The sequence below is a fragment of the Coccinella septempunctata genome, chromosome 4 (assembly GCF_907165205.1).
Source record: "Coccinella septempunctata chromosome 4, icCocSept1.1, whole genome shotgun sequence".
Classification (NCBI taxonomy): domain Eukaryota; kingdom Metazoa; phylum Arthropoda; class Insecta; order Coleoptera; family Coccinellidae; genus Coccinella; species Coccinella septempunctata.
In genome coordinates this window covers 31457626-31483353 of record NC_058192.1, presented here as the reverse complement: position 1 = coordinate 31483353, position 25728 = coordinate 31457626, and the positions used below count along the sequence as shown (strand labels likewise).

Below are 25728 nucleotides of genomic sequence, written 5' to 3'. Positions count from 1 at the left end.
ATTTCCATCCCTTTTAAGTTGAACATAGCCTACTGCTGAATCACCATAAGATTCTCGTTCAGATCTATAAAAAACAATGAGTTAGAACATGAGAAGGAATGTTAATGAGAATAATCACAATACCTCTAATTAATTACAATAGGAACAGCAAAAATTATTCATATTTATAGGTTATGTTTACGTAAATATAATATTATCTTATGAATATGAACCTATACATAAAAAGATTATTATAATATTATATCAAGCATTCTAACACTTACCTTGCGGCTTTCACTCCTCTGATCTCTGTAGATGTAAAGTCTGTATTGGATGCAAAGTATGCTGACATCATGAATGCATATATTTTTGGTAAGTTATCCGATTGACCTTTGACAAAACCAGAATCTGTCATTCTTTTAAATTATTTAATACTTCCACAATCTTGAAATTGAACCGCTTGATTGAAAACACTAACAAAAACAGCTTTTATTTCGGATTGAACACGAACTACAACGTCTGTCAATGCGATATCATGGTTTCTGACGTAACGATTCGTTCAACCAATGGTCGTGCGTTTAATAAATTCAAACTGCGCGCGCTTATTTTGCACATTTTAATTACAATTTTAAGTAATTAAAAACCAATCAATTGAAGAAATGATGATTCCAATACTATTTCAGAATAATAACGTTTCAGGGGACAAAAATTCCTGTAAATTTAATCCATATGCATATTCCCTATTGGAGAAGAATCAAGAGAAAAACTGCTGGAAATAAGAGAATATACCAATTGGGCTAAATACAGCCATTTAATACAATCGGAAATAACAGAAATTCCAACAATAAGCACTCCAGACGATCTGGAATGTGCGGTTGATAAACTGGAAGAGATTATATTGAAAGCTTACGAAAAATGCACGAGAAGAGTGAAGAGACCAGCACCAAGTCATCCGCATGGCGATACGCCTAAAGAAGTAAAAGATCTTATACAAGAAAATCGAAGACTCAGAAGAATATATCGGATGAATAACAATGATCTGAATGGAAGGAACCTCAACCGACAAAGTCAAGTTCTGAAAAATGCCCTGAAAGATCTAAGAACAAGCAGATGGAACAAAAGGGTGCAAGAACTGAATACAATCGATCATTCTGCATGGAGAATGCAGAAAAGCCTACGAGGAGAAAAGACTAAAATTCCACCCCTACACGGAGAAAGGGGAATGGCGTATACCAATTGGAAAACAGCAGAAGTCATAGTATTCAATAAACCATTCAAAGACAAGAAGTTCCCACAAAACTACAGACCGATAAGTCTACTGTCGGCGTTAGGAAAATTAGTAGAAAGAATTATCGCCACGAGGCTAAATGAGGAAACAGAAAATCTGAAACTGATACCACCAGAACAGTTCGGATTCAGAAGAGAGCATTCAACAGAGCAACAATTATTAAGGCTCACAGAGTATATTACAGAGGGATTCCAAAATAAACAAGCCACAGGTCTTGTTTTACAAGACGTCACCAGAGCTTTCGACAGAGTACGGCATAATAATGTTTATTCATTAACAATCTCTATAGTTTATAGATGAAAAATTATATTTAATATAGTTATGCTAGAACAACACAAAAGAAAATAAAAATGTCCATGTATAGCAATAAGCGTCACTCAAATGGCGATGGAAAAAAAAAATCTTGTTGCTGAATAATCATAGCTTCCTCCAAAAACCAAATGGTTGCACGGAGGGTATATTCCCTAGAATTAGCGCATTGGTTCTGCGAGTACAGGGTGGGCAAATTTCGATGTTTAAGCACTACAGTTTTTGAACCAGAGGAGATACACAAAATCTGATACCCCATTCTCGTTCTCTTTTTCTGAGAAACTAACAATAGTAGTAGTCATTTTTGGCCACTTTCTTTTGTTTTCGAGTTATAAGCAAAAAGTAGAAAAATGGCGATATCGAAATAAATTTATATCTCCGCTAATATTGATGATATAGCTCTGAAATTGAAACATTATACCGGCACTTTTTCACGTAGAATCCAGTGGCGTGCTCGCCTTTTCAGCAGGATTTTTAATTACGAAGCTATGACCCAAAGTTATGTTTTTTTAAATGGGAACACTTGTTTTCTATGCCATTTTTTGAAAGCTTAATTTTTACTGATTTCAAAAATATATAACATTATATGGTTTGTATCAATATAAATAATAGAAAATGGTCAAAAACCTTTTTTTTCATTATTTCTATGGTTTCAACTTTTGATGAGCATAGAAAAATATAGCATCGTATGATTACCAGTGTCTCTTTCTATAAGTCCTTTCATTATTATGAAAATTTATGAAATATATTATATCTTGATTCAAATTTTGTGAAAATTGGTAAAGCGCATAGAAAGAATGACATTGCCGGAAGGAGACTGCTTTTGTTATAGGATACTCTATTTTTCTGTGCTCGTCAAAAGTTTAAACCATAGAAATATTGGGAAAAAGTGTTTTCGACCATTTTCTATTATTTATATTGATACAAACCATATGATGTTATATATTTTTGAAATCAGTAAAAGTTAAACTTTCAAAAAATTGCACAGAAAACTAGTGTTCCCATTTAAAAAAACATATCTTTGGGTCATAGCTTCGTAATTAAAAATCCTGCTAAAAAAGCGAGCACGCCACTGGATTCTACGTAAAAAAGTGCCTGTATAATGTTTCAATTTCAGAGCTCTATCATCAGTATTAGCGGAGATATAAATTTATTTCGATATCGCCATTTTTCCAATTTTTGCTTATAACTCGAAAACAAAAGAAAGTGGCCAAAAATGACTACCACTAATGTTAGTTTCGCAGAAAAAGAGAACGAGAATGGGGTATCAGATTTTGTCTATCTCCTTTGGTTTAAAAGCTGTAGTGCTAAAACATCGAAATTTGCCCACCCTGTACAGTCTTGGGGCAGCCTCATATGTAAAACACGACTTCAGGCATACAGATGTAGGACACCGTTTGTCTCTGGTTGATTATATCTGCAATTTTAGCTCTATCAGTTTCTGTCAAATAGTTTTTAACATATTTGCTGAATAGTCTGTAGGAGTTTAGCGAATAGAACTTAGATCTCAGTTCACCCGTCAGCAGGTTGAAAATGTGTGGTATGAGGTATATGTACGCTGTCCGATAGCCTTTTTTGCTCTGTGTGTCCGAACTCTCCGCGCTTCTATTCCACGAGTTATATATTTGTGATTGAGGTATGTTAAGGAATTCTTGTGTCTGAAGCAATGCAAGAGCAGAGTGTGGTAGTATATTCCTCTCATGTCTAAAACCCTTGCTTCCAAAAAAAGTTTACACGTCGAGTACAATCTCTCTTTACGTAATATAATTCTCAGAAAGTAATTCTGTATTACTTGCAAGTTCTTCAGATGTATATCGTATAAGCCTCCCCAAGCCCGAATACCATACTGGAGGCGGGATTCTATGAGTGCATGGTATAATATTTTCATGTATTTAATCTCCAATATTTGGCTGAGGGAGCGGAATCGGTGGAGAAATCGTCTCAACGTACCAACTGTATTACGGGAGTGAACATCCCACCTGAGATGCTGATCGATATGTATGCCCAGATACCTTATGGATGTAGCCTGGGAAATCTTGAATGTTGCGTCTTCATCACATATCAAGAGACCATCAAAAGTTGGTAGTCTATCGGTGCGAATTGCAAACGGCAGGTATTTGGTTTTTTCCTCATTTATTGTCAGATATCTGTACTTTAAAGCCTTCAACACATCTTTCATGCCTCTTTCAACTTCCAATTTTAAATTTCGCCACTCTAGATCTCTATAAAGTATGGCTGTATCATCTGCGAAACATATAATTTTTCCCATACTGTTAACTTTCAGGATGTCATTCATATAGAGCGTGAATAAAACAGGCCCCAATACCGTACCCTGCGGCACTCCACATTGTATGTTCAACATATCACTGAACACGCCATCAACCTGCACCAACTGCGACCTGTCCCTTAAATAAGTATCGAAGAGCTGAAAGGGCACTCCACGCACACCAATATTTTCTAAGACTTTTAACATCTCATCATGGTTCACCGTGTCAAATGCCTTCGAGATATCCAAGAATATACACAACGCCACCTCATCATCATCTAAGATCTTATAAATCATATCCGACAGGTACGAAACAGCATCCGCAGTAGACCTCCCCTCACGAAAACCAAACTGAGCATTCGATATGATCTTATACTTTTCCAAATAACTATTCAATCTCCTTCCAACAATCTTCTCGAATATCTTGGCAAACGAGGTGATCAGTGATATTGGTCTATAACTTGACGGTGAATCTTTCGGTCCCTTCTTATATACTGGACTCACAATTGAAAGTTTGACCTCTTTTGGACAACAGCCAGATTGCATTATATCATTTAGTACATGTGCCAACGGAACAGATATTTCATCTTTAATTTCCTTTAAGGTCCCGCTTGTAATGTTGTCGTATCCTGGAGATTTATTTTTCTTCAAGTCGTTTATTATTGACTCAACTTCTGCGGGAGTGGTTGGGTTTAAAAAAAGGGAGTGGTCAGTTTTCTCTGCTTTGAATGGCGGTGTGTCCCCAATGGTAATCATCTCTGCAAGGTCTGGTCCAACGTTAATAAAGTAATCATTGAAAATATTAGCAACTGCTTTCCTATCCTTAGTCAATGTGCCATCTCTATTCCGAATTTCTTGTATAGTATGCAGGTTTTTACTCTTGAATTCTTCGTTTATTATCCTCCATAAATCTCGTGAATTTTCTCCATGTTCCTCTATCTTTGTCTTGTGATAGTTGCACTTTGCTGTTCTCATTATTCTTCTCTATATTTATCGGGTTCTTTAACATATTTTCTATAGAGCTCGTTTTTGTAATTGACGGATTTCACAATTCCGGCAGTTATCCAGCTTTTTCTTCTTACATCCCTCTTCTTTACCCTGATCTTCCTGGTGTTCATCTCTAACAATCCCCATATCGTCTGAAGAAAATATGTTGTCTTTGGTTGAGCGGTCTCCAAAGAATACAAGTACCTCCAGTCGAATTTCAACAGTTCCGCCTTCAGCCCATCATAATCCGTTCTGTAGTGGTACTTCTGCTCTCTACTTTGTGTCACCCTTTCCCGGATCGGGAGGTTGATAGCTGTGGCACGGTGATCAGTTATGCATGTCTCCACCGTAGATGACCAAATTGAAGTTTCGATGCCAGGGATAGTACTCTTCAAAAATATATGATCTTAGCAAGATTTTTTTCGTGTTTCCTTATTGATAACAGATATGTAATTATATTCACTCATAATATTTATATATGTTGACACCACCTCATCTGATTCATCTAAAATATCGATATTAATATCGCCTACGATTACATGACTCTCAACCACCGTCGTCCTCTTCTGTTTCAGGTATTTTTCAAGTGACATAACGAAATCCCAAACATTTCTATATATACCGGTGATAAGTAACTTTCTACCTTGAGGAAGAGTGATCGTATTCTCAAGCGCCTTTATTGGACCAATATATACAATATCGTGTTGGAAGGTGTAACATGTCTTTAAATAAATAATCACTCCATCATTTTTATTAACATCGCCCTGGTTATAAACCATATTGTACCCCTCAATAGCAAAACTGCACTCATCCGATACTGTAAAGGTCTGCGACAAAATTAAACAATCAGGGGGCGTAGCAACCTCCCTGAGCAGTATCAACAATTCATCATTATTCTTACAGATGCTTCTAATGTTCTGGTGCAGAATCCTGAATACAGCATCTCCCGTCTCTGAAGCCCTCCTGTAATGACCAATATTATGACACTGAATAGTGGTCACCGGCGAAAAATTTACATCTCTTATACATGGATCTATAAAATAACAGAAGACGAAAACCACGAAAAAAAAAAAAAAAAAACAGAAAACCCAAAAAACGGAAACGATACGCTAAGAGCCTGATTTCATTTATTAGAGCGTGTCTTCATTCTCTCCTTCGTGATATGCGATAATGTACTCCTCGGCAGAGCGCCAGAAGCCCCCGCAGAAGCTGACTTATGTTGCTCCCTATCTGTTTCCTTCGTCGCCCCCTCCAATAAAGCCTTACTTCCACCTTGGACAGACCCTGAAGCCAATTGACCACTCTGCTGAACCGCACGCTGCTCGTTCGCTCCAGAGGTCCTCGCAGGAGCTGATATATGTTGATCTTCATCTGTTTCCTCTGTTGCCTTCCCCAACAAAGCCCTACCCCCAGCCTGGGCAGACTCTGAAACCAAACGACCACCACGCTGAACCACACGCTGTTCGTTCGGGTTTTCCCGAGGTTGTTCCTGATATTTTTTAATATTAGGAGTTGATGGTGCGCTACTTGTGCATTTCAATGGGATCTCTTGCAATCCCTCAAGCTCAGCCAAAGTATATGCAGTATTTTCTATATATATTTTATATCCTTTAATTCGGCAATTCGATATGTTCTGGTCTCTCAGGTCAGAAAGATAACTCCGCAGCTGATTGTATTCCTCACGTTGTTGCATATTTGCAAGGTCTGGTCCAACGTTAATAAAGTAATCATTGAAAATATTAGCAACTGCTCTGCTATCCTTAGTCAATGTGCCATCTCTATTCCGAATTTCTTGTATAGTATGCAGGTTTTTACTCTTGAATTCTTCGTTTATTATCCTCCATAAATCTCGTGAATTTTCTCCATGTTCCTCTATCTTTGTCTTGTAATAGTTGCACTTTGCTGTTCTCATTATTTGATTCAGATGTCTTCGGTACTGAACAAATTCTCCTCTATATTTATCGGGTTCTTTAACATATTTTCTATAGAGCTCGTTTTTGTAATTGACGGATTTCACAATTCCGGCAGTTATCCAGCTTTTTCTTCTTACATCCCTCTTCTTTACCCTGATCTTCCTGGTGTTCATCTCTAACAATCCCCATATCGTCTGAAGAAAATATGTTGTCTTTGGTTGAGCGGTCTCCAAAGAATACAAGTACCTCCAGTCGAATTTCAACAGTTCCGCCTTCAGCCCATCATAATCCGTTCTGTAGTGGTACTTCTGCTCTCTACTTTGTGTCACCCTTTCCCGGATCGGGAGGTTGATAGCTGTGGCACGGTGATCAGTTATGTATGTCTCCACCGTAGATGACCAAATTGAAGTTTCGATGCCAGGGATAGTACTCTTCAAAAATATATGATCTAAGCAAGATTTTTTTCGTGTTTCCTTATTGATAACAGATATGTAATTATATTCACTCATAATATTTATATATGTTGACACCACCTCATCTGATTCATCTAAAATATCGATATTAATATCGCCTACGATTACATGACTCTCAACCACCGTCGTCCTCTTCTGTTTCAGGTATTTTTCAAGTGACATAACGAAATCCCAAACATTTGTTGATGGAGATCTATATATACCGGTGATAAGTAACTTTTTACCTTGTGGAAGAGTGATCGTATTCTCAAGCGCCTTTATTGGACCAATATATACAATATCGTGTTGGAAGGTGTAACATGTCTTTAAATAAATAATCACTCCATCATTTTTATTAACATCGCCCTGGTTATAAACCATATTGTACCCCTCAATAGCAAAACTGCACTCATCCGATACTGTAAAGGTCTGCGACAAAATTAAACAATCAGGGGGCGTAGCAAGCTCCCTGAGCAGTATCAACAATTCATCATAATTCTTACAGATGCTTCTAATGTTCTGGTGCAGAATCCTGAATACAGCATCTCCCGTCTCTGAAGCCCTCCTGTAATGACCAATATCATGACACTGAATAGTGGTCACCGGCGAAAAATTTACATCTCTTATACATGGATCCATAAAATAACAGAATCCGAAAACCACGAAAAAAAATTAAAAAAAAAAAAAACAGAAAACCCAAAAAACGGAAACGATACGCTAAGAGCCTGATTTCATTTATTAGAGCGTGTCTTCATTCTCTCTCTCGTGACATGCGATAATGTACTCCTTGGCAGAGCGCCAGAAGCCCCCGCAGAAGCTGACTTATGTTGCTCCCTATCTGTTTCCTCCGTAGCCCCCTCCAATAAAGCCTTACTTCCACCTTGGACAGACCCTGAAGCCAATTGACCACTCTGCTGAACCGCACGCTGCTCGTTCGCGCCAGAGGTCCTCGCAGGAGCTGATTTATGTTGATCTTTATCTGTTTCCTCTGTTGCCTTCCCCAACAAAGCCCTACCCCCAGCCTGGGCAGACTCTGAAACCAAACGACCACCACGCTGAACCACACGCTGTTCGTTCGGGTTTTCCCGAGGTTGTTCCTGATATTTTTTAATATTAGGAGTTGATGGTGCGCTACTTGTGCGTTTCAATGGAATCTCTTGCAATCCCTCAAGCTCAGCCAAAGTATATGCAGTGTTTTCTATATATATTTTATATCCTTTAATTCGGCAATTCGATATGTTCTGGTCTCTCAGGTCAGAAAGATAACTCCGCAGCTGATTGTTTTCCTCACGTTGTTGCTTCGTCAAGTCGTGGGCGAAATATACTTTTTTTCCTTTCAGTTTTCGCAGATTCTGAAATATTCTATCTTTCACCCTGTAAGATATCAACTCAACCTTGATTGGACTTCTTTTCGATCTTCCCAGGTAGTAAACATCGTTTATGTTTGATTCATCTAGTTTCAACCACAGGAGTCGGTTTACTTCATGGCAGATAAAATTTGCGTCCAGTTCCCCCTACACATGAATTCAGGCCATATATTACGAAGTTATTCTTCCTTACCCTACATTCCAAATTCCCCACAGATTCCCTGAGCTTAGTGTTCTCTTTCTCCAAAGTAGAAACTCTCTTTCTTAGAGCTTCAATCTCCAAAATGATATTTGCCTCGACTGCTTGCATTCCACGTTTCAGTTCATCTCTACTTTTTATAATTTCATCATGCAGACACTTCAAAGTGATTTCAGACTCTGACATTGTTCAGTCTATGAGCGAAAGTTATGAGGATGGGAAAGGTTCAACGTTTTTCACTCCAGTGGGCCAGTAAAGGAGACTTCCCGATTATATAGAGGGCCACGGATTGATATGGAAAATGATTAGGCCAAGAAAAACTGGGAACTGGGTTTCTCAACAGGCTACAAATTTCAAAACACGCATACAGGAATCAACGCGACCCACACATGGACAAGCAGATAAGATGCCTTGACTCGGATTCAATCTTGTTATCAGGTCGAGATATCAACCTTCAGCCGAAATGAACATATGCACGCCCCTGAAAGTGAATCCCGAAAATCTTGACAATTTCACTCGTGAATTTTCTGGAATTATAAACCTCATAAACCCAAGAATTCGGCACAACAAACAACACCGCAACCTGAACTCACAACTCTCTTCTACTTCTCACATGAAGGATTAATATCAGGAATTATCTCAAAAATAGAAGATTTTACGTGAAAGTGGGAGGAGAATGCTCCTCAATAAGAGATATAGAGGCTGGAGTACCCCAAGGATCAGTACATGAGCCACTTCTGTACAACACAATGACGGCTCGTCAGGGTATGAAGGGTCGGCCGGGCCGACCCAAAAATAATCGAGAAATAGAAAATAATTATAATTATTTTATTCTTCGAAACTCATTCCAAGTGATCAATTTCGATCAACATGACGCCCCATTCGCCCTGAATTACTTTATTTCGAAGTTCTCTTTCCTTACGCTGAACACGCTAGGTCGGCCAGCCGCACCAGCCTAGCGAAACGCTTCAAGTTATGGTACCGTACAGCACCTACGTCGCACGCAGTTATCACCAAGTTGAACTGTACAATCCATCGTATTACGTCTCTGCTAGATACATACATGGTCGGCCAGCACGGGTTGGGCCTACCTTGCTATGGTTTGGGCGTTTAGTTTTCATATTTCTAGATTTCCTCATTGTCTATTGACTCTATTGAAAGATATTATATTATCAAATGAATAGTTAATCATTAAATATTATGTCTATTTCAGAAAAGAGCGTATTCGTACCGTTTAAGAGTAGTTTATTCAATGAAAATATAATATATCCCTAATTATAGTTAGATTTTTTGTTTTTTAAATGAATAGTTGATTTTTGAAAAAGGGTATTCGTACCGTATAAGAGTAGTTTTGTGATTTATAAGGATTTCAAAGCTTCTTGAATACGCGTAGATCGGCCGGCCGAGCCTCGGAGTGGGAATATAAGAATCGCAACCGCATCGCTGTTGCGAATTGAATTAGATCAGTGTCGTAGAATAAGAGAAAGGGGTGCACGTACGCGTTACATCAGTTTTCTTCGATTCATTTCGTAAATTTTGATAATCTGAGTGGATTCTAAATTTCTTGGATTGTTGAATAATTGGAGTGGTAGCAAATCGAAACAAACTTTGCATCCTGTTACAAAATCATATGACAGTATAAGGAGGAATGGTGAAATAAAGAAAGGAAAAATTAGCACATTAACACACAAAATCAAAATTGTAGATATGTTTCAGTAAACTTAAAATTTTGATTCGTATGGACATTGATGTTTCGTGTTGTAATAAATTTGTTATTGGTATTCACAGAAAGACCCCGAAGAAGAATAAAACTATTATTCAAAAGCTTGGCAAAAACAAAAAGAAGTGTAGTACATTCTTTCTCCAAAACCAAGCCTAAACTTTTATACACTGCGGTTGTAAAGAGAAAATCAGATTATATCTGCAGGGTGGGACAAACAGTCCCTGGCCATATTATTAGACGCATTGATTCGATGCAAAATCTCAATATTGAATTATTAAATTGAATGTATATGTTACATATACTTCATCTGTAAATGGTTTTCACATATAATATATCATATTGTAACGTGCGTTTCTCGGAGAAGCCTTAATCTCGAGCGCCAGCTATTCTTTTCAATAGGAAGAATAGCAAACCTACCAGAGTAGCTGCTAGCCAGAGACAGAGCTCGGTGTTGTCTAGGGTAGTAGCGACAACGAAGAAGTCAAAATCGAATTATGTAAAAGTTTATTCACACCTTCGGAAACTAATTATATGTACAAGGGAGATATGTGTGATATAAAACATGAGTGATTCTATAAGTGAAAATACATTCGGGAAATCTTATCCGGTCACGAGCACTTTATGAAATTTATACCGGGTGTAGTGAAAAATTAACGGTTCCATAAAAATGCGCCAACCAGAACTCCTTTGTTTCAAGCACTCGAAACTCAAAGGATTTAAAAGAAAAACTAAAAAAATTAACTCTAATCACTGATGCCAACACAAAATGATTATTCTTCAACGGCGAAAGAAATACCGAAAATTAACTGAATCTAAAAAGAAGTCACCACGTTAGAAAGCGAAAAATCGAAAATACTCAAGCGAAAGGAAAGCACTGAAGTAAAATTCAAAAGTCAGCCGAAGAACTGAAGTAACAGTCGAAAAGTGACCGTCGCGGGGGGAAAATTTGCTTTTATAGGCATATCCCCTCTCACGGTAAAAATCTGAAAATTCCAGAATGCGACAAGAATGAAAAAAGTCGTCAGCTCCGGTTTATCGCATATCAACAGATGAAAAACGTCGAAATCTTCAGCGGCATGTAAGAAAAACAACGTGAAATACAGATAAGCGGTTTTTTACATTTACTCTGCCTGTCGGAATGAACGTACGGAATATTCGAGAATTAAAATATTTTCAAAGACGGAAATTTAAAACGAAAGAAATGCACTAAGATGAACTCCAATTTTCCTCAGAAAACTGGACTTCATCACAATATTCAATAAAAAATATTGATTTATTGATGATTAAACATGAAATTCTAATATTTTGCTGAGCCACCCTGTGTAGCTATGAGAGCTTCATACTATCAATGCAGAATTGTTCGGTTTGCTGCATTCGAGGATGATGATTTCATATGTGGATTATCGAAATAACGTCCGAACCTGCAGAATGCAAGACGTCCACTGGAAGACATAGTAGGCCTGTTTTGGTTCGCTTTTAGGATGGTTCCAGAACGGTTCAAAACAGTCGCACATTTATTTATTCTGCGTAAGCTCGCGCGTAGCATGCGTGTAGCTTCCCACACCATTGCTGCTCCACTACTTTGAACCGATTCGGAACCGCCTCAAGTGCGAACCAAAACAAAGAGATTACTGATTCATACTTAAGTATTAATACTACAACATCAAAAATCAATGCCAAATAGAACAATTAAATGAGAGTCGTAGATGAAACTAACATTCTGTGGAAATGAAATTCAAATATTCTGCTTTTTCCTCGAGCAATACCAGTAAATATAAAAAAAATCCTCAGTGCGTCTAATAAACTGGCCAGGGATTGTAAGTCTGGAATAAAATTAATGTTTCTTCAATACTGACCAACCACTCAAAAGGAAGACGCTGAAACCCACCAATTGCTTTTCAGTTAACTTCTTCTTCTATATATTAATAGTTTCTCAACCAATAACTTAACATCAAGATGCGGAAAAACATGTCAATTGAGTTCTGATTGCACTTATTATTACATAAAATTGAATATTCCGCGTTCTCATTTCCAGTTATTGGTTGAAAAAAAAATACTAATTTTATTCCAGGATATTCCCTGTATATCCGACATTGTCGCCTAAAGAAGCATCTGTTGAGAATGGGTTTGTCGGACACTGACGAGTGTAGATTCTGTGGGGGGGAGGAGAAAACTTCTATTCACCTGGTTACGGAATGCTTTGCCATTGCAAGCCAAAGGAAAGAGTGCTTTGGACGAGAAACTTGTAGGAGTGGGGAATTATCCTCGTTGAAGCCGTCTCAGATATTGGATTTCATCAGATCTCTGAATCTGGAAGGCGAGCTGTAAAGGGCGCGATGAAAATAGCTCTGTTAGGGGGCACAATAGACCTTAAGGTCGCAGTGAACTGTATCCCCTTCTCACTATAACTATAACTAACTATTGAAAAATTCAATAAAGTGTTAATCCAATAGCGGATAAACTCATAAATCCCAACACGATAGTGTGCGAGAAGAAAACCGACCAAAAGATGAACGGTTTATAGGCAAATGCCCGGAACCAAAATTCAAGAAGCAGTTGAGGGTTTTTAGTGGGCCTCGAGCTCAGGAGAGTGAGAAACCCCACACTGTTCCCCCTCAGGAGAGTGTGGTTCGTCTGTCTTGCAGATTTTCCCCCTGCTACACCAAAAAAAAAAGTTCCGCTGAGTCAATCGGGTTTGCAGTAGTTTGAACCACTATTATATTACACGTATTTCAAACGTAAAGCAAAAAATAAAACGAATTTTGAAAAACTGATCAGTTTGGAGCTTGAACACGATATTTTATACAACTCCTATAATAGACAGAGAATGAAAAAAAAAAAATTTGGAGGAACATTGCAGAAAAATTGAACGAAAATGGTAAGTTGTCATTTATTTATTTTTGTATTCAAGTAAGTATACGAACATCAATTACATAAAAAAGCTATTGCCATTCAAGTCTACCAGGGCCTGATTGGAAAAATTCTTTGAAGGTGTTACGTACATTGAATGCTTGTAATGAATTATTACCTCCTTGTCTAGAAATACTTGTAAGTTTTATTTCATTTTCATTTTGTGAAGGCAGTCCTGAATGAAGTCCGATGAAATTGTGCAAAATGCACGTAGTCATAATAATTTTGTCAATGAAATCAGGTTGCAACTTCTATTATATAGGCGAAATGTTTGACAAAGAAGTCCGCATGCATTTTCTACCACTCTTCTAGCTATTGAGAGCCTCTAGTTAAATTGTTGTTTTTCTATCTCATTAAATTGAGCTTCTGGATGGTCTCAACAAATAAGGCTTTAGGAAAACGCCTCATCACCGACGATAACATGCGGCATTTTTTCTGTCATACCTTGCAAAGGTTTATCCTCAATATTAGGAAGAGCTTCATTTTCCAGAAATTTCTTCAGGTTTGAATTATGAAATATTCCCCTGTCGTTATTTTTGCCATAACTACCTATGTCTTCAGCAAGAAACTGGTAGAAATTTCAGAAATTGAGGCAGAGCTCGAAACAGACTTCGACGACATTTCCCAAAATGTAGAATTGCATCAACAAGTAATGACCAAAAAAGGGAAAAAAAGAGGAAGCTTTAGCTTTCTATGGTGTTATGGATTATTTACTAAAAATAAACAAGAAGAAAAGGACGAAGTCGATGCCTTTTTCCATGGATTGGCTCAGACTGTGAGAAAGATGCCACCATACTATCGTTCCATTACAAAAGCTCGGGTTGGCTTAGTGGTTGGAGAGATGGAAATCCAATCCATTATTAATGCAAATCCACCAGTCATGGCAAGAACGAACGATGAACCATGTTATTCAAATTCATTCACCCCCATAATAACTTCGCCTGATGCACAAAATATGAGTCAAAACTAGTATGACACTAATTCTTATTCCACTAGTCGATAAGAATGATATGATTATTTTTTGAATGGATTTCATTTATGTTTCTTTTATGTTTTCAATTTATTTCATTTATGTTTCTCTTATTTTTTATATATTCACAGTTGGAATTCATGTTTTATTTTCATAATATTTTTATGCATATTCATATTTTATTTTTCATATTATTTTGTACATATTCGTGGTTCACTTCAATTATTTCAGATATTTATATATTTTTTTAATATTTTAATATTTTATTTCACGATACCAAAGAGATCTTTGTGAAAATAATAATAAATCGAGTTATATCACTTCCTTTCTTTCTTCAACTACCTCAAACAAACAGCTAATTTTTCCTTCGGTGAGATAGCTTCCTTGAGGGTAGTATTTTTTTCATCAATGAATGTCGAAATTTTATTCAGGATATATTCAAACTGATTCCTATTCATCCTGAAATAGCCATGATATTTGGTATCGTCATCGAAAAATTCCTTGTAAAAAGTCCAAAATTCTTCCTCAACTTTAACGAACTTCAGTGAGACAAGGTGTTATAAAAAGTGCTCCGTGATTAAAACCGATTCAAACGGCAATTACGAGCGTGAAATCGATTAAAACTGTTGCAGTGGATACTGCAAAGTAGGTGAATTAGATCAGGCTAAGTTACAGGAAAAACATAGGAAAATTGAAGAACTTGTAATCCAAAATATATTAGATTTTGTGGAATAATAAACTGAAATCGCCGTTAGCGAAATACAACCAGCTGTCGCATAAATATTATCGTTGTCGATAAGGGAACGGTGATTGAAATATTCGAATAGGACACAGGACCGGTTTCAGGCACCGTTGAGAATTCATGATGAGTCAGACGAAAAGCGAAGAAGAATATACGAGTGACGATGGAAAAAGAAAGAGACCAACCGATGATGATGATCCATTTAGAAGAGGCAAAAAACTGACTAGGACGCCGCAAAAAAGCAAACCTAGTGATGAAAAGATGGATAGGTTAATGATGATGATGGAGGTATTGATGAATGACATAAAGGAGATCAAAACGAATCAGAGGGAGTATCAAGAAGAAATGAAGCGCATGAAGGAAGAAAATGAGAAAATCAAGAGGGAAAATCAAATGTTAAAGATTGAAGTTAAGAACATAAAAACCAGGCTCGACAATATATATAATATCGAAAAACGAAGAAGTGGTGGTGAGTGGGTTGAAGCTGGTAAATACAGAGCAGAAATCGATGAAGGGTGAAATTAAGGAATTTTTCAAGGGGAATATGGATGTGGAGATTGAACCAAAAAATATCAACAAAATAGGACCCAATATGTGCGTAATTGAGCTGGAGGATAAATTCGAGAAAATGAAAGTGATGAAAAGTAAGAGCAAGTTGAAAGACTGTAAAATAGGTAGGATATATATTAATGATGATCTGACCAAAACACAAAGAGAAAAACAGGCAAAATTGAGAGGTATCGCAAGGGAGGAAAGAGCAAAAGGTAAAGATGTGAGAGAGGGTTTCCAAAAACTATTTATCGATGGTGAACGCTATTTTTGGAATGAGGAGATGGAAAGAATAGAGAAAGTACCTCCAAAAAACTGATAGAAGCGGAAACTATCGAGATGGGAAAAAATATGACGAATAAGCAGGAGAAAGGACAAAGAAACGATAAAGACACAGGATCTAAGAGAGAAAAATTGGTGAGTTCGAGGATTGCAACGTGGAATGTCAGGAGTATTCGAGATAAGGAGAATGAGCTGGTGAGGGAATTCGAGGAGACGAAATTGGATATATTGGCGATAACGGAAACAAAAAAGAAGGGTAGAGGAGAAATAAAGATGGAGGGTGAGCATCTGCTAATCTACAGTGGAGTTCCTGAGAACATGAGAGCCAGAGCAGGCGTGGGATGTATGATAAGGAGAGACATTTTCTGGCAACTGAATAGATGGGAAGGTTGGACAGAGCGAATATTATCGATAGAAATGGGAAATAAGGAAGAGACAAAAACGTTCATAATAGTGTATGGACCCAATGAAGACGATAGTACACCAAATAAAGATAAATTCTGGGAAGACCTAACTGAAGTCACTGAAACAGCAAGAGGAACGATTATCATAATGGGCGATTTCAACAGCAGAGTGGGAAGAAAAGATGAAATTTATAAATCAGTGATGGGACCATACGGGGAAGAAACTAGAAACTACAATGGTGAGAGAATGCTCGATTTTTGTCTACTGAATAATTTTGTTGTTACTAATACATTATTTCAACATAAGGACATACATAAGTATATGAGAGAGGTCAAAAGTCGAGGGGAAAAATCAATTATAGATTACATCCTAATACAAAAGGAGAGAAGATATATGATACTAGACACTAAAGTAAGAAGGGGCCCAGAAATCGGAAGCGATCACTATATGCTGGCATCTAAGCTGAGGAAGGAAAAGATGGAAGAAGAAGTAAAGTGTAAAAGAGAAGAATCCTATGAATGCCTTAGGTCTTACAAGCTATCTAGTAGAGAAATTGCCGATAAATATAGATATGAAACTGAAAAGGGATTCGAAAGGGAAAATGAGTCAAGGACGCACAGAACATTGGAGAGCATATGGGGGAGTTTCAAGAGCATAGTTACCGAAACTACACGTAATGTATGTGGAAGTTATAAGAAGACGAATAAGAGAAAACAAACATCATGGTGGACAAGCGAGATAAAATATCAGGTGAAGATTAAAAAGGATAAATGGAAACAATACCTGAGTCATAAAACAGTGGAAAAATATGGGCAATACAAACAACAAAGAAAAGTAGTAAAGGAGTTGATTCAAAGGGAGAAGAGGAAGAAATGGGAAGAATTTGGGAAAAAAATGGAGAAAGACCATAAGAGCAATCAAAAGCTGTTCTATAGAGTTCTTAAAAATGCGAGAAAGACACCAAGGAATGATAATGTGATGATAAAGGATAAAGATGGAAACCTGCTGAAGGAAGATACTGCAATAATGGAAAGGTGGAGAGGATATTTTGACGACCTACTGAATGAGGAGGGATTTGAGAGGGATGTAGAACAGGAAATTGGGGAAACACAAAAATTAAGTGAGGAAGAGGAAGGCATATCAATGGAAGAACTGAAGAAAGCGATAAATACCCTAAAAAATGGCAAAGCAGCAGGATGTGACAGAATAACAGCAGAAATGTTGAAATACCTAGGAGAAAAAGGAACCGAAATGCTATTGGAAATTGTTCAGAGGGCATGGACAGAAGAAACAGTACCACTGGATTGGCAAACATCTTTGATAGTACCAGTACACAAGAAGGGGGATGTGCAAGAATGTAACAACTATAGGGGTATCACTCTGTTGAGCTCAGCTATGAAAGTTTTTGAGAGAATACTGGATGGAAAAATAAGAGAGAAGATTGAAACAAATCTAGAGGAAACGCAAAGCGGCTTCAGAAAGGGAAGAAGTATACAAGACCACATATTCACGTTGAAAATACTGATTGAGAGGGCGAAACAAAAAGATGGTAGGATATACATGGGTTTTGTGGATTTGGTGAAGGCTTTTGACAGAGTTAAAAGAAGGAAATTATGGAAAATTCTGGAAGAGAGGGGAATGAACAAGAAAATTGTAAGACTTGTTAAGAATGTGTATGAATTGAACAGGAATAGAATTATCAGCCACAACCGAACATCTGGAGAATTCAGTACAAAAATAGGTTTAAGACAAGGAGGTAGTTTGAGCCCTGTGCTGTTCACAATATTTATGGATGAGATTCTGAAGGAGTGCACAAGAAGATCGAAGAAATTTCAAGTCGGGTACAGAAACTTAAAGAGAGTGGTATTATCAGAATGTGCCTTCGTGGACGATATTGTTATCGTTGCTGAGAGTGAGAGAGATCTACAGACAAATATGGACATCTGGAATGCGGTGTTGAAGGAATTCGGAATGGAAATGAACAAGGAAAAAACAAAAGTTATGGTGGTGAGCAACTCTCAGGAAATCGTTGACGTACAGATAGAAGGAGTAAGATTGGAGCAGGTGACATCTTTCAAATACTTAGGAGTGCAAATAGAAGAAAATGGAAAACAAGATCTGGAAATAAACAGTAGATTGGAAAGCACATTGAAGATATACCATGCCATGAATGAGAACTTCCTGAGTAGGAAAGAAATATCAAGAAGTACTAAGATGAATGTATACAAAGCGATTTATAGACCAATACTTACATTCGCGTGCGAATCGTGGGTACTTGATAGAAGACAGAAAAGCAGGATGCAGGCAATGGAAATGAAATATCTAAGAAAAGTGAAGGGAATAACAAGGATGCACAGGGTGAGAAACGATCTTATCAGGGAAGACATCGGAATAGAACCTCTGCAGGATTTTATAGAGAAGAGACAATTGAGTTGGTGGGGACATCTGAATAGAATGAATCACGAAAGACCTGCTAGAAAAGTATGGGAAGCAAAGGTTACGGGAAAAAGAAGGCGCGGCAGACCGGTTACTACCTGGGACAAGCAAATGGGGAAGATAATTGGAGAAAGGGGACAAACTTGGGAAAGAGCAAGGAAGATGACAGCCAACAAGAAGGAATGGTCGAAGTTCGTTTACGAGGGAAGAATTTAATATTTGTTTTTGTTATTATACCCTACACCATTTCATGGTAGAAGGGAATCGATTATATGTATATGTATTTCATTTATGTTTCTCTTATTTTTTATATATTCACAGTTGGAATTCATGTTTTATTTTCATAATATTTTTATGCATATTCATATTTTATTTTTCATATTATTTTGTACATATTCGTGGTTCACTTCAATTATTTCAGATATTTATATATTTTTTTAATATTTTAATATTTTATTTCACGATACCAAAGAGATCTTTGTGAAAATAATAATAAATCGAGTTATATCACTTCCTTTCTTTCTTCAACTACCTCAAACAAACAGCTAATTTTTCCTTCGGTGAGATAGCTTCCTTGAGGGTAGTATTTTTTTCATCAATGAATGTCGAAATTTTATTCAGGATATATTCAAACTGATTCCTATTCATCCTGAAATAGCCATGATATTTGGTATCGTCATCGAAAAATTCCTTGTAAAAAGTCCAAAATTCTTCCTCAACTTTCCTCTTTTTAAATATTGGGTGCACACCAAATCTCTTCATCGACTTCTGTTCCTCTTCTTCTTCGTCTAGCAATGAGTGCAATAGCACACATATAGCGGAACCTATAATATGAATCGACAGCTGTTTACAAAGCAGTGGTCCGTCCATCGCTTCTTTACGGAAGCGGAAGCTGGACGCCCTACAGGCGACAAATTGCTTGAATAAACGCAACAACGTCATCTACCACAAATAATGCACATCAGATGGTTCCACAAAGTTTCGAATGCAGCGTGCGAGTTGTACAACAATTGAGACTCAAGTAACGAGGGCCCGACTCAGATGGAGCGGCCACATTCTGAGGATGCAAGACACAAGACTCCCCAAAATAGCTCTGTATGGCGAATTAACAGAGGAAGCTAGAAACCAGGAGGCCAGTATAAGCGGTTTGAGGATATACTACATCAATCCCTTAAATCAGTTAATGCCAATCATAACTGGGAACAACTAGCGTTAGACAGGTTACAGTGGGGGTTTTTGGTACGCCGTTATAATGGAGACTCGAGAATTATACAGCGTCGGCCAGATCTGGTTGGTGACTATTCATGCCCGGAGTGTGGAAGGATCTGTAGGTCACGGTGGGCCTCTTCAGTCACAGTCACAGTATAAGTCTGTTCGCACCGTTTTTTTTTTGTATTTTTGTAGACTCCCACGAACCAACGCGGAAAACCGCACTTGCGAATATTCAGGAAAAGAATGAAATGCATATGTTGCAGTGGTTAGGAATGTGTATCTCCCGAAGGTATTAATAGATCATTACAAGAGTGTTAAATTCTTCAACAAAAATCATATCTTGCATCAATTTAAGTGAAAAGAATTGAAGGAAGTTTCAATCAAGATGAACTTCACCTTCGAACAAAAATTTCACATTTGTATAAACAATTAGCAGGATAACTGGCGCGCATTTGTGGCTGTTCATCGTAATGCATTGATATTATAATAATAATTAGGTATTTATCGGTACCTTAAGACATTTACAATGTATAGAACAAGTCAAATGAAAAATAGAAAAATCAATTTTCGGGAACTTATTCTACGAAGACATTCATCGAAAATCCTGTGATAAACTTTTTGCATTAATTCACTCAAACATAAAGTTCTCAAATACCACCACTTTTTTGGGTCTCCCCATACAAGGAAATTCTTTGTCATCCTCTTCATTCACAATCTTTTTGATTGTGGAAATATTCAGCTGAAATATAAGTCGTTTAGATGCAGATGAAACATTTTATAAATTCTCTTACATTGAATATATTCGCTACCGTCTGACGTATTGTGGATTTTAGAATATATTAGAACTATTTGAATGAGCGGACCTGAATTCTAAATAGCACCTTGTTTTTTTTCAATCACTTTCGGCACTTTCGTAATATTAATTGATATAAGTTGTGGCAACGGCGTTATGACATTAGCGACATTTCATGAGTGCCAACCTTACTATTGCTAAAATAAATGTGAATGCAAGGTGCGTTCGGCCAGTAGACTCTATCAGCACTTTTTGTTCCGAGTCGTTCGGGCACGCAGTTTCAGAACAAAAAGTGTCAATAGTTGTCGTTCGTTCTAGACGGAGTAGAGTTTTCGGAATCAACTCTATGAGCCCCAGCTCCCAAGGTGGGGCGCGAAAGGAGTTTGTGTAGAAGTAGGGTTATGAAACGAGGCAAACCATAAAAAAACAGCTTATAAACAAACTATTCATAAAACTGTAGAATTTCCGTTTAATCCACACTAAGAATTATCTATTCATATACATTGTCGAACAAATTGCATTCAAATTCAAATTTTTCCCATGATTTTTGTGGTTGACATTTGTCATTCGTTCATTCAAAAATTGCCAATTTGTACAAGCTCCATTAGCCCTAGCTGATCTGTGATAAAACTCTAGTTCTACTCGCTCTGTACCGGTGTTTACTGGCCGAACGTAGTCGCAGTATAGCAATTAGAAACCAGGGAACCAGATGGTGCGGTACCCTTGCCTCAGTTTCGTAAGTCATCGGGGATTATCTCTTTGAAGATCGACAAGGAGTTGGTGGGAAGAAGCAAAAGTCGAGACATAAGTTTTTTACTCGCAAATTTCTTGCTTCATATGAATTATGTGGATATTGATTTCCAGACATTGCAGATGGATCCTCAGGTCTCTTTAGGTATTTATTTATTTATTTAAAGTAAAATCAGGGAGAATATATTTCTGTAAGTATATATTCTTTAATCTTTCTGGTAAAACGTTTTCGACTACTACTATAGTAACCATCTTCAATAACAATGTCAAATCAATAAAGAGTATCTAAACTAGTGAAAATCAACATCGAGGAAGTAGAAGTTCTTAGTTTCTACTTACTCAGATCTCTTTATTCGTTTGAAATTAGTACCGAAGATGGTTACGCCATCTTCGAAATCGTTTTACATGATATAATACTAATTTATTTATTTACTTACGGCGAAATATACAACATAAAATATAAAAATATAAAACAATAACATGATTTACAGTTGAATATCTAAGTTATTAATACATTGAATTGATCCAGAGGTCGCCGCCAGGAAATCATCCGGATTGCCTCCATATGCTTTCAGGTTGCAATTTTCCGTGATTAGAAATCTGTTGTAACATTCTACAGGCACTTTTTTATGAGATATTCGAATATTAAATTATTCAATTTTTTGAGATACGACAGGGATTTTTTATTTTTCAAATGTAAACTATAGTTGAAAATTGTTTCATCTTGCTGCAAATTTTTTGCTGGTTTCAAAAATGCATCATAATAAGCTATTCACATGAATATAACATAAGGAAAAAATTTAATACTTTTTTCTGTTTTTCGATTCACTGTTGAATTTTCAGTAGGCTGGCGTAACCATAGCGACTGTTGAAAATGCATTATGGCGATGGCCTAATTAACAAATCACTTAACGCACATTTGTCCGTTTTCATAGGAGACACAAAAAACTGATTATTTCTTTTATAATTGATAAAGAATTTCTGTAATAATTCTTTTTTCCACATACATTAAAATATACTTCAGTATTTTTATGATGTATTTATTGAATAATATCACGGAGAGACAATGGATTAAGAAAGCTAAATAAATATCAGAAATTCGATTTAGTTGGAGTTACGAGGTTTGTTAATTAGGCCATCGATGGTTCGTGTACTCTTCATAATTATATGTGAAATCAACCTTCTGAGATAGGAATCACCGACAGTCGAATAATTAATTATTTTATTTATTGATATCGAGATCGATATCCTTAAGAGTGTGAAAGACTTCCGTCTGATTACTAAAGATAAAAATTTAGAGGCTCAGATATACAAAAGATAATGCATATTCAACGGTCGCTATGGTAATGCCAGCCTACTTATAATTGAGAAGGAAAAAGTATTATATTTTTTTCTCCTGTAATATTCATGTGAATAGCGACATATGATACATTTTTGAAATCAGCAAAAAAATTTGAGCAAGATGAAAGAACTTTCCACTATAGTTTATATTTGAATAATCAAAATTCCCTGTCGTATCTCGAAAATGACTGGATCGAAAAATTCAATAACATCATATTCGAATTCCTCATAAAAATGTGCTGTAAAATGTAAAAACGGATTTATACTACGAGTTCAAACAAGCGAGCTATTCAGCTTCATTAAAACATTACAATTTTCGTTCATAACTCGAAATCTATTAATATTAGGCTGGATCTGTTTTCAGATTTGGAATAGTCAGGAGAAAATATCTCGAAAATGTGTCGCCCGTTTTCTTCTACCTGCTATAGTTCTCGAGATTCCTTCAGTAGACAACGAATTTTGCCCACCCTGTACTCTCTAACACGTGCAGTGGAGCTCCGTATCGTAGGAGGTGGAATTAGCTTAAGGTCAGTTCATATTATCCGTCCGGCTCGGTTCAGTTCAGCTCAGCCAAAATATCTTTCGATGTGTTTTATATGGACTAATTCATACTATCCGTCTCCGACCCTTCAGCACCTATCGGCACGCTTACCACCGTCCGACGGTATTCTTCCAGAGAATATTGTGCGGATGGACTGAAGGGCGTGGTTGAACTGAATGAGACTGAACGTATAATATGAATAAGCAACCGCTCAGTTCAGCTCAGTCAATCGAGGGTTTTTCTTTGTTGTGAAAGCTTCTTTGAACTTTTCTTTTGTATTAATTGCGAAATTTTTCACAGTATACAGGATGATTCATAACTATTAGGACATAGGCTAAGTGCAGATTGTTTGGACCAAAATATGGCGATAGGACCAATTATACCCCAGTAAAATATTGCTGTGCAAAAAAGATAAAGGCGTTAAAGTTGATTTTTTTTTCGTTTTTTGCTAATAATTTCAGTGTATATTTTTTCATCCGTTTTTGAGAAAAACACAATTGAACAGTTCAGAGCATCGGAAGGGGATTTGAAGTAATGACTTATTTATTTTATTCATTTATTTCGACGATAAAGCATAATTAAAAACAATGTAACATAAAAAGAATAAACTTAAATTAAATGTTCTACGTGTCCTCCCCCTACTTCCATGCCTTTTCTTATTCTTTCAATAAAGGACTTTCGAACTTTGAAGAAAATATTATTCTCTCGCCTTATAAAAATTCAACTTTAACGCCCTCTATCTTTTTCCACAGCAATATTTTATTGAGGTATATTTGGTCCTATCGCCATATTTTGGTCCAAACAATCTGCCCTTAGCCTATGTCCCAATATGAATCACCCTGTATAATCGAAATGATTTCCTGTTCATTCTGAAGTAGGCATGATGTGTGGACCAATTTTTTTTATAATGTCCAATATTCATCTTCAACTTTCCTCTGTTCAGATATTGGTTAGACACCCAATCTTTTTACCGACTTTTTGTTCCTCTTCATCTTCGTCTTACAATAATGCAAAAGCACATCATTCATTCAGGCGTAATTGCAGCAATTTTATTTTCAGTAGAAGGGTTTACGTCCTATGTAAAAGAAACAACGAAAATAATAATACTGATAATTTAACAATATTTTTTAGGGTCCTTCTTGTACTGTTTTGATCAAAATGATAGGCTTCACGTGTCAAGTGCTGGCCGATTCGAATGCAACCGAAGATTCACGACACACGAAGCGGAAGGTGACTGAGACGATCGTGACTGATAATATGAACGCAACCTCCGTCAACGGCTAATGATCCTTCCGCCAACCCGAACTGAGCGGAAAGTATAAAATGAATCGACCTTTAGAACTAGTAGTCGGCGAACTGGTGTGGCTCTCATTGTGCCTGAGATTATACGCATCGTGTGGTTCAGTTGAGTGTCGACCATTTTAACATGTGGGCTGTTTATCAAGACCGGAGAACAATGTTCAGCTGTAAAGTAAACGTGCCCTAAGGCGGAACATCGAAGCGTGGTAGCGGAAGATCCCAATGTAGTGCCGCATAGTTTTTGTATGATGTTACTTCTAGTTTTGAGTTTTAGGTAGCTCACTTGGGAGAGCACCTGACTGGCATTCAGGGGTTCGTAGGTTCGAGTCCTGCTCTGGGAGGTACTCTTTCCAGAATTCATTGCATGCCATCAAAAACCACTATATTTAAATTTTCAGACACTAAATTATTATCGTAATTTCTTATTCGACAATAGAAACTCAGTACATTTCACAATAGTGTTTCGATCAAGACTCACTGAGCGAACAAAGAAATCTGGGAACCAGGATTGTTCCTGTTTCCAGATATCAGGTAAATACGGTAAAAAAATGTTTAATATGAGAGTACAGAAGAGCGGATTGATCACTAAACGTCAATTGAATCAAATAGAAAGATTCTATAAATTTTCCTTGCCAGTTTCAAATATTGATGAAGGAACATTTTCCAATAGAGTTTTCCAAGAACTGACTTCATGTGATAACAGACCAAAATGGAATAGGAAAATTCCTGATAGGTTGGGATACCAATAAGTACCTATTGTTGTAGAACCGGACATATTCTTGTTTTTCATATTTCATGCTATTTGAAACTATATTTGGACATAATTAGGTACGTTCACTATGAAAACAAAAATTTTATTTTGTTTCATGAATTTGAAGAAGGGGTAGACAAGATGTAGAATACCTGTATATACTTCTCCGATCTTCGAGTTGCAAGAATACATATGTAAATAACAATATGTGAGGGTAATGAATTTTAGTTATAGAATTGAATTCATTCATTGTTGAATAAGGAT

The 25728-nt window shown here is 36.9% G+C and overlaps 1 protein-coding gene across 1 annotated transcript in view; it reads right to left on the bottom strand.

The window, feature by feature from the left end:
- Positions 1 to 25728, bottom strand: part of LOC123311362 — a 1278848-nt gene that overhangs the window by 866448 nt on the left and 386672 nt on the right. The gene's annotated exons all lie outside the window — the stretch shown is intronic.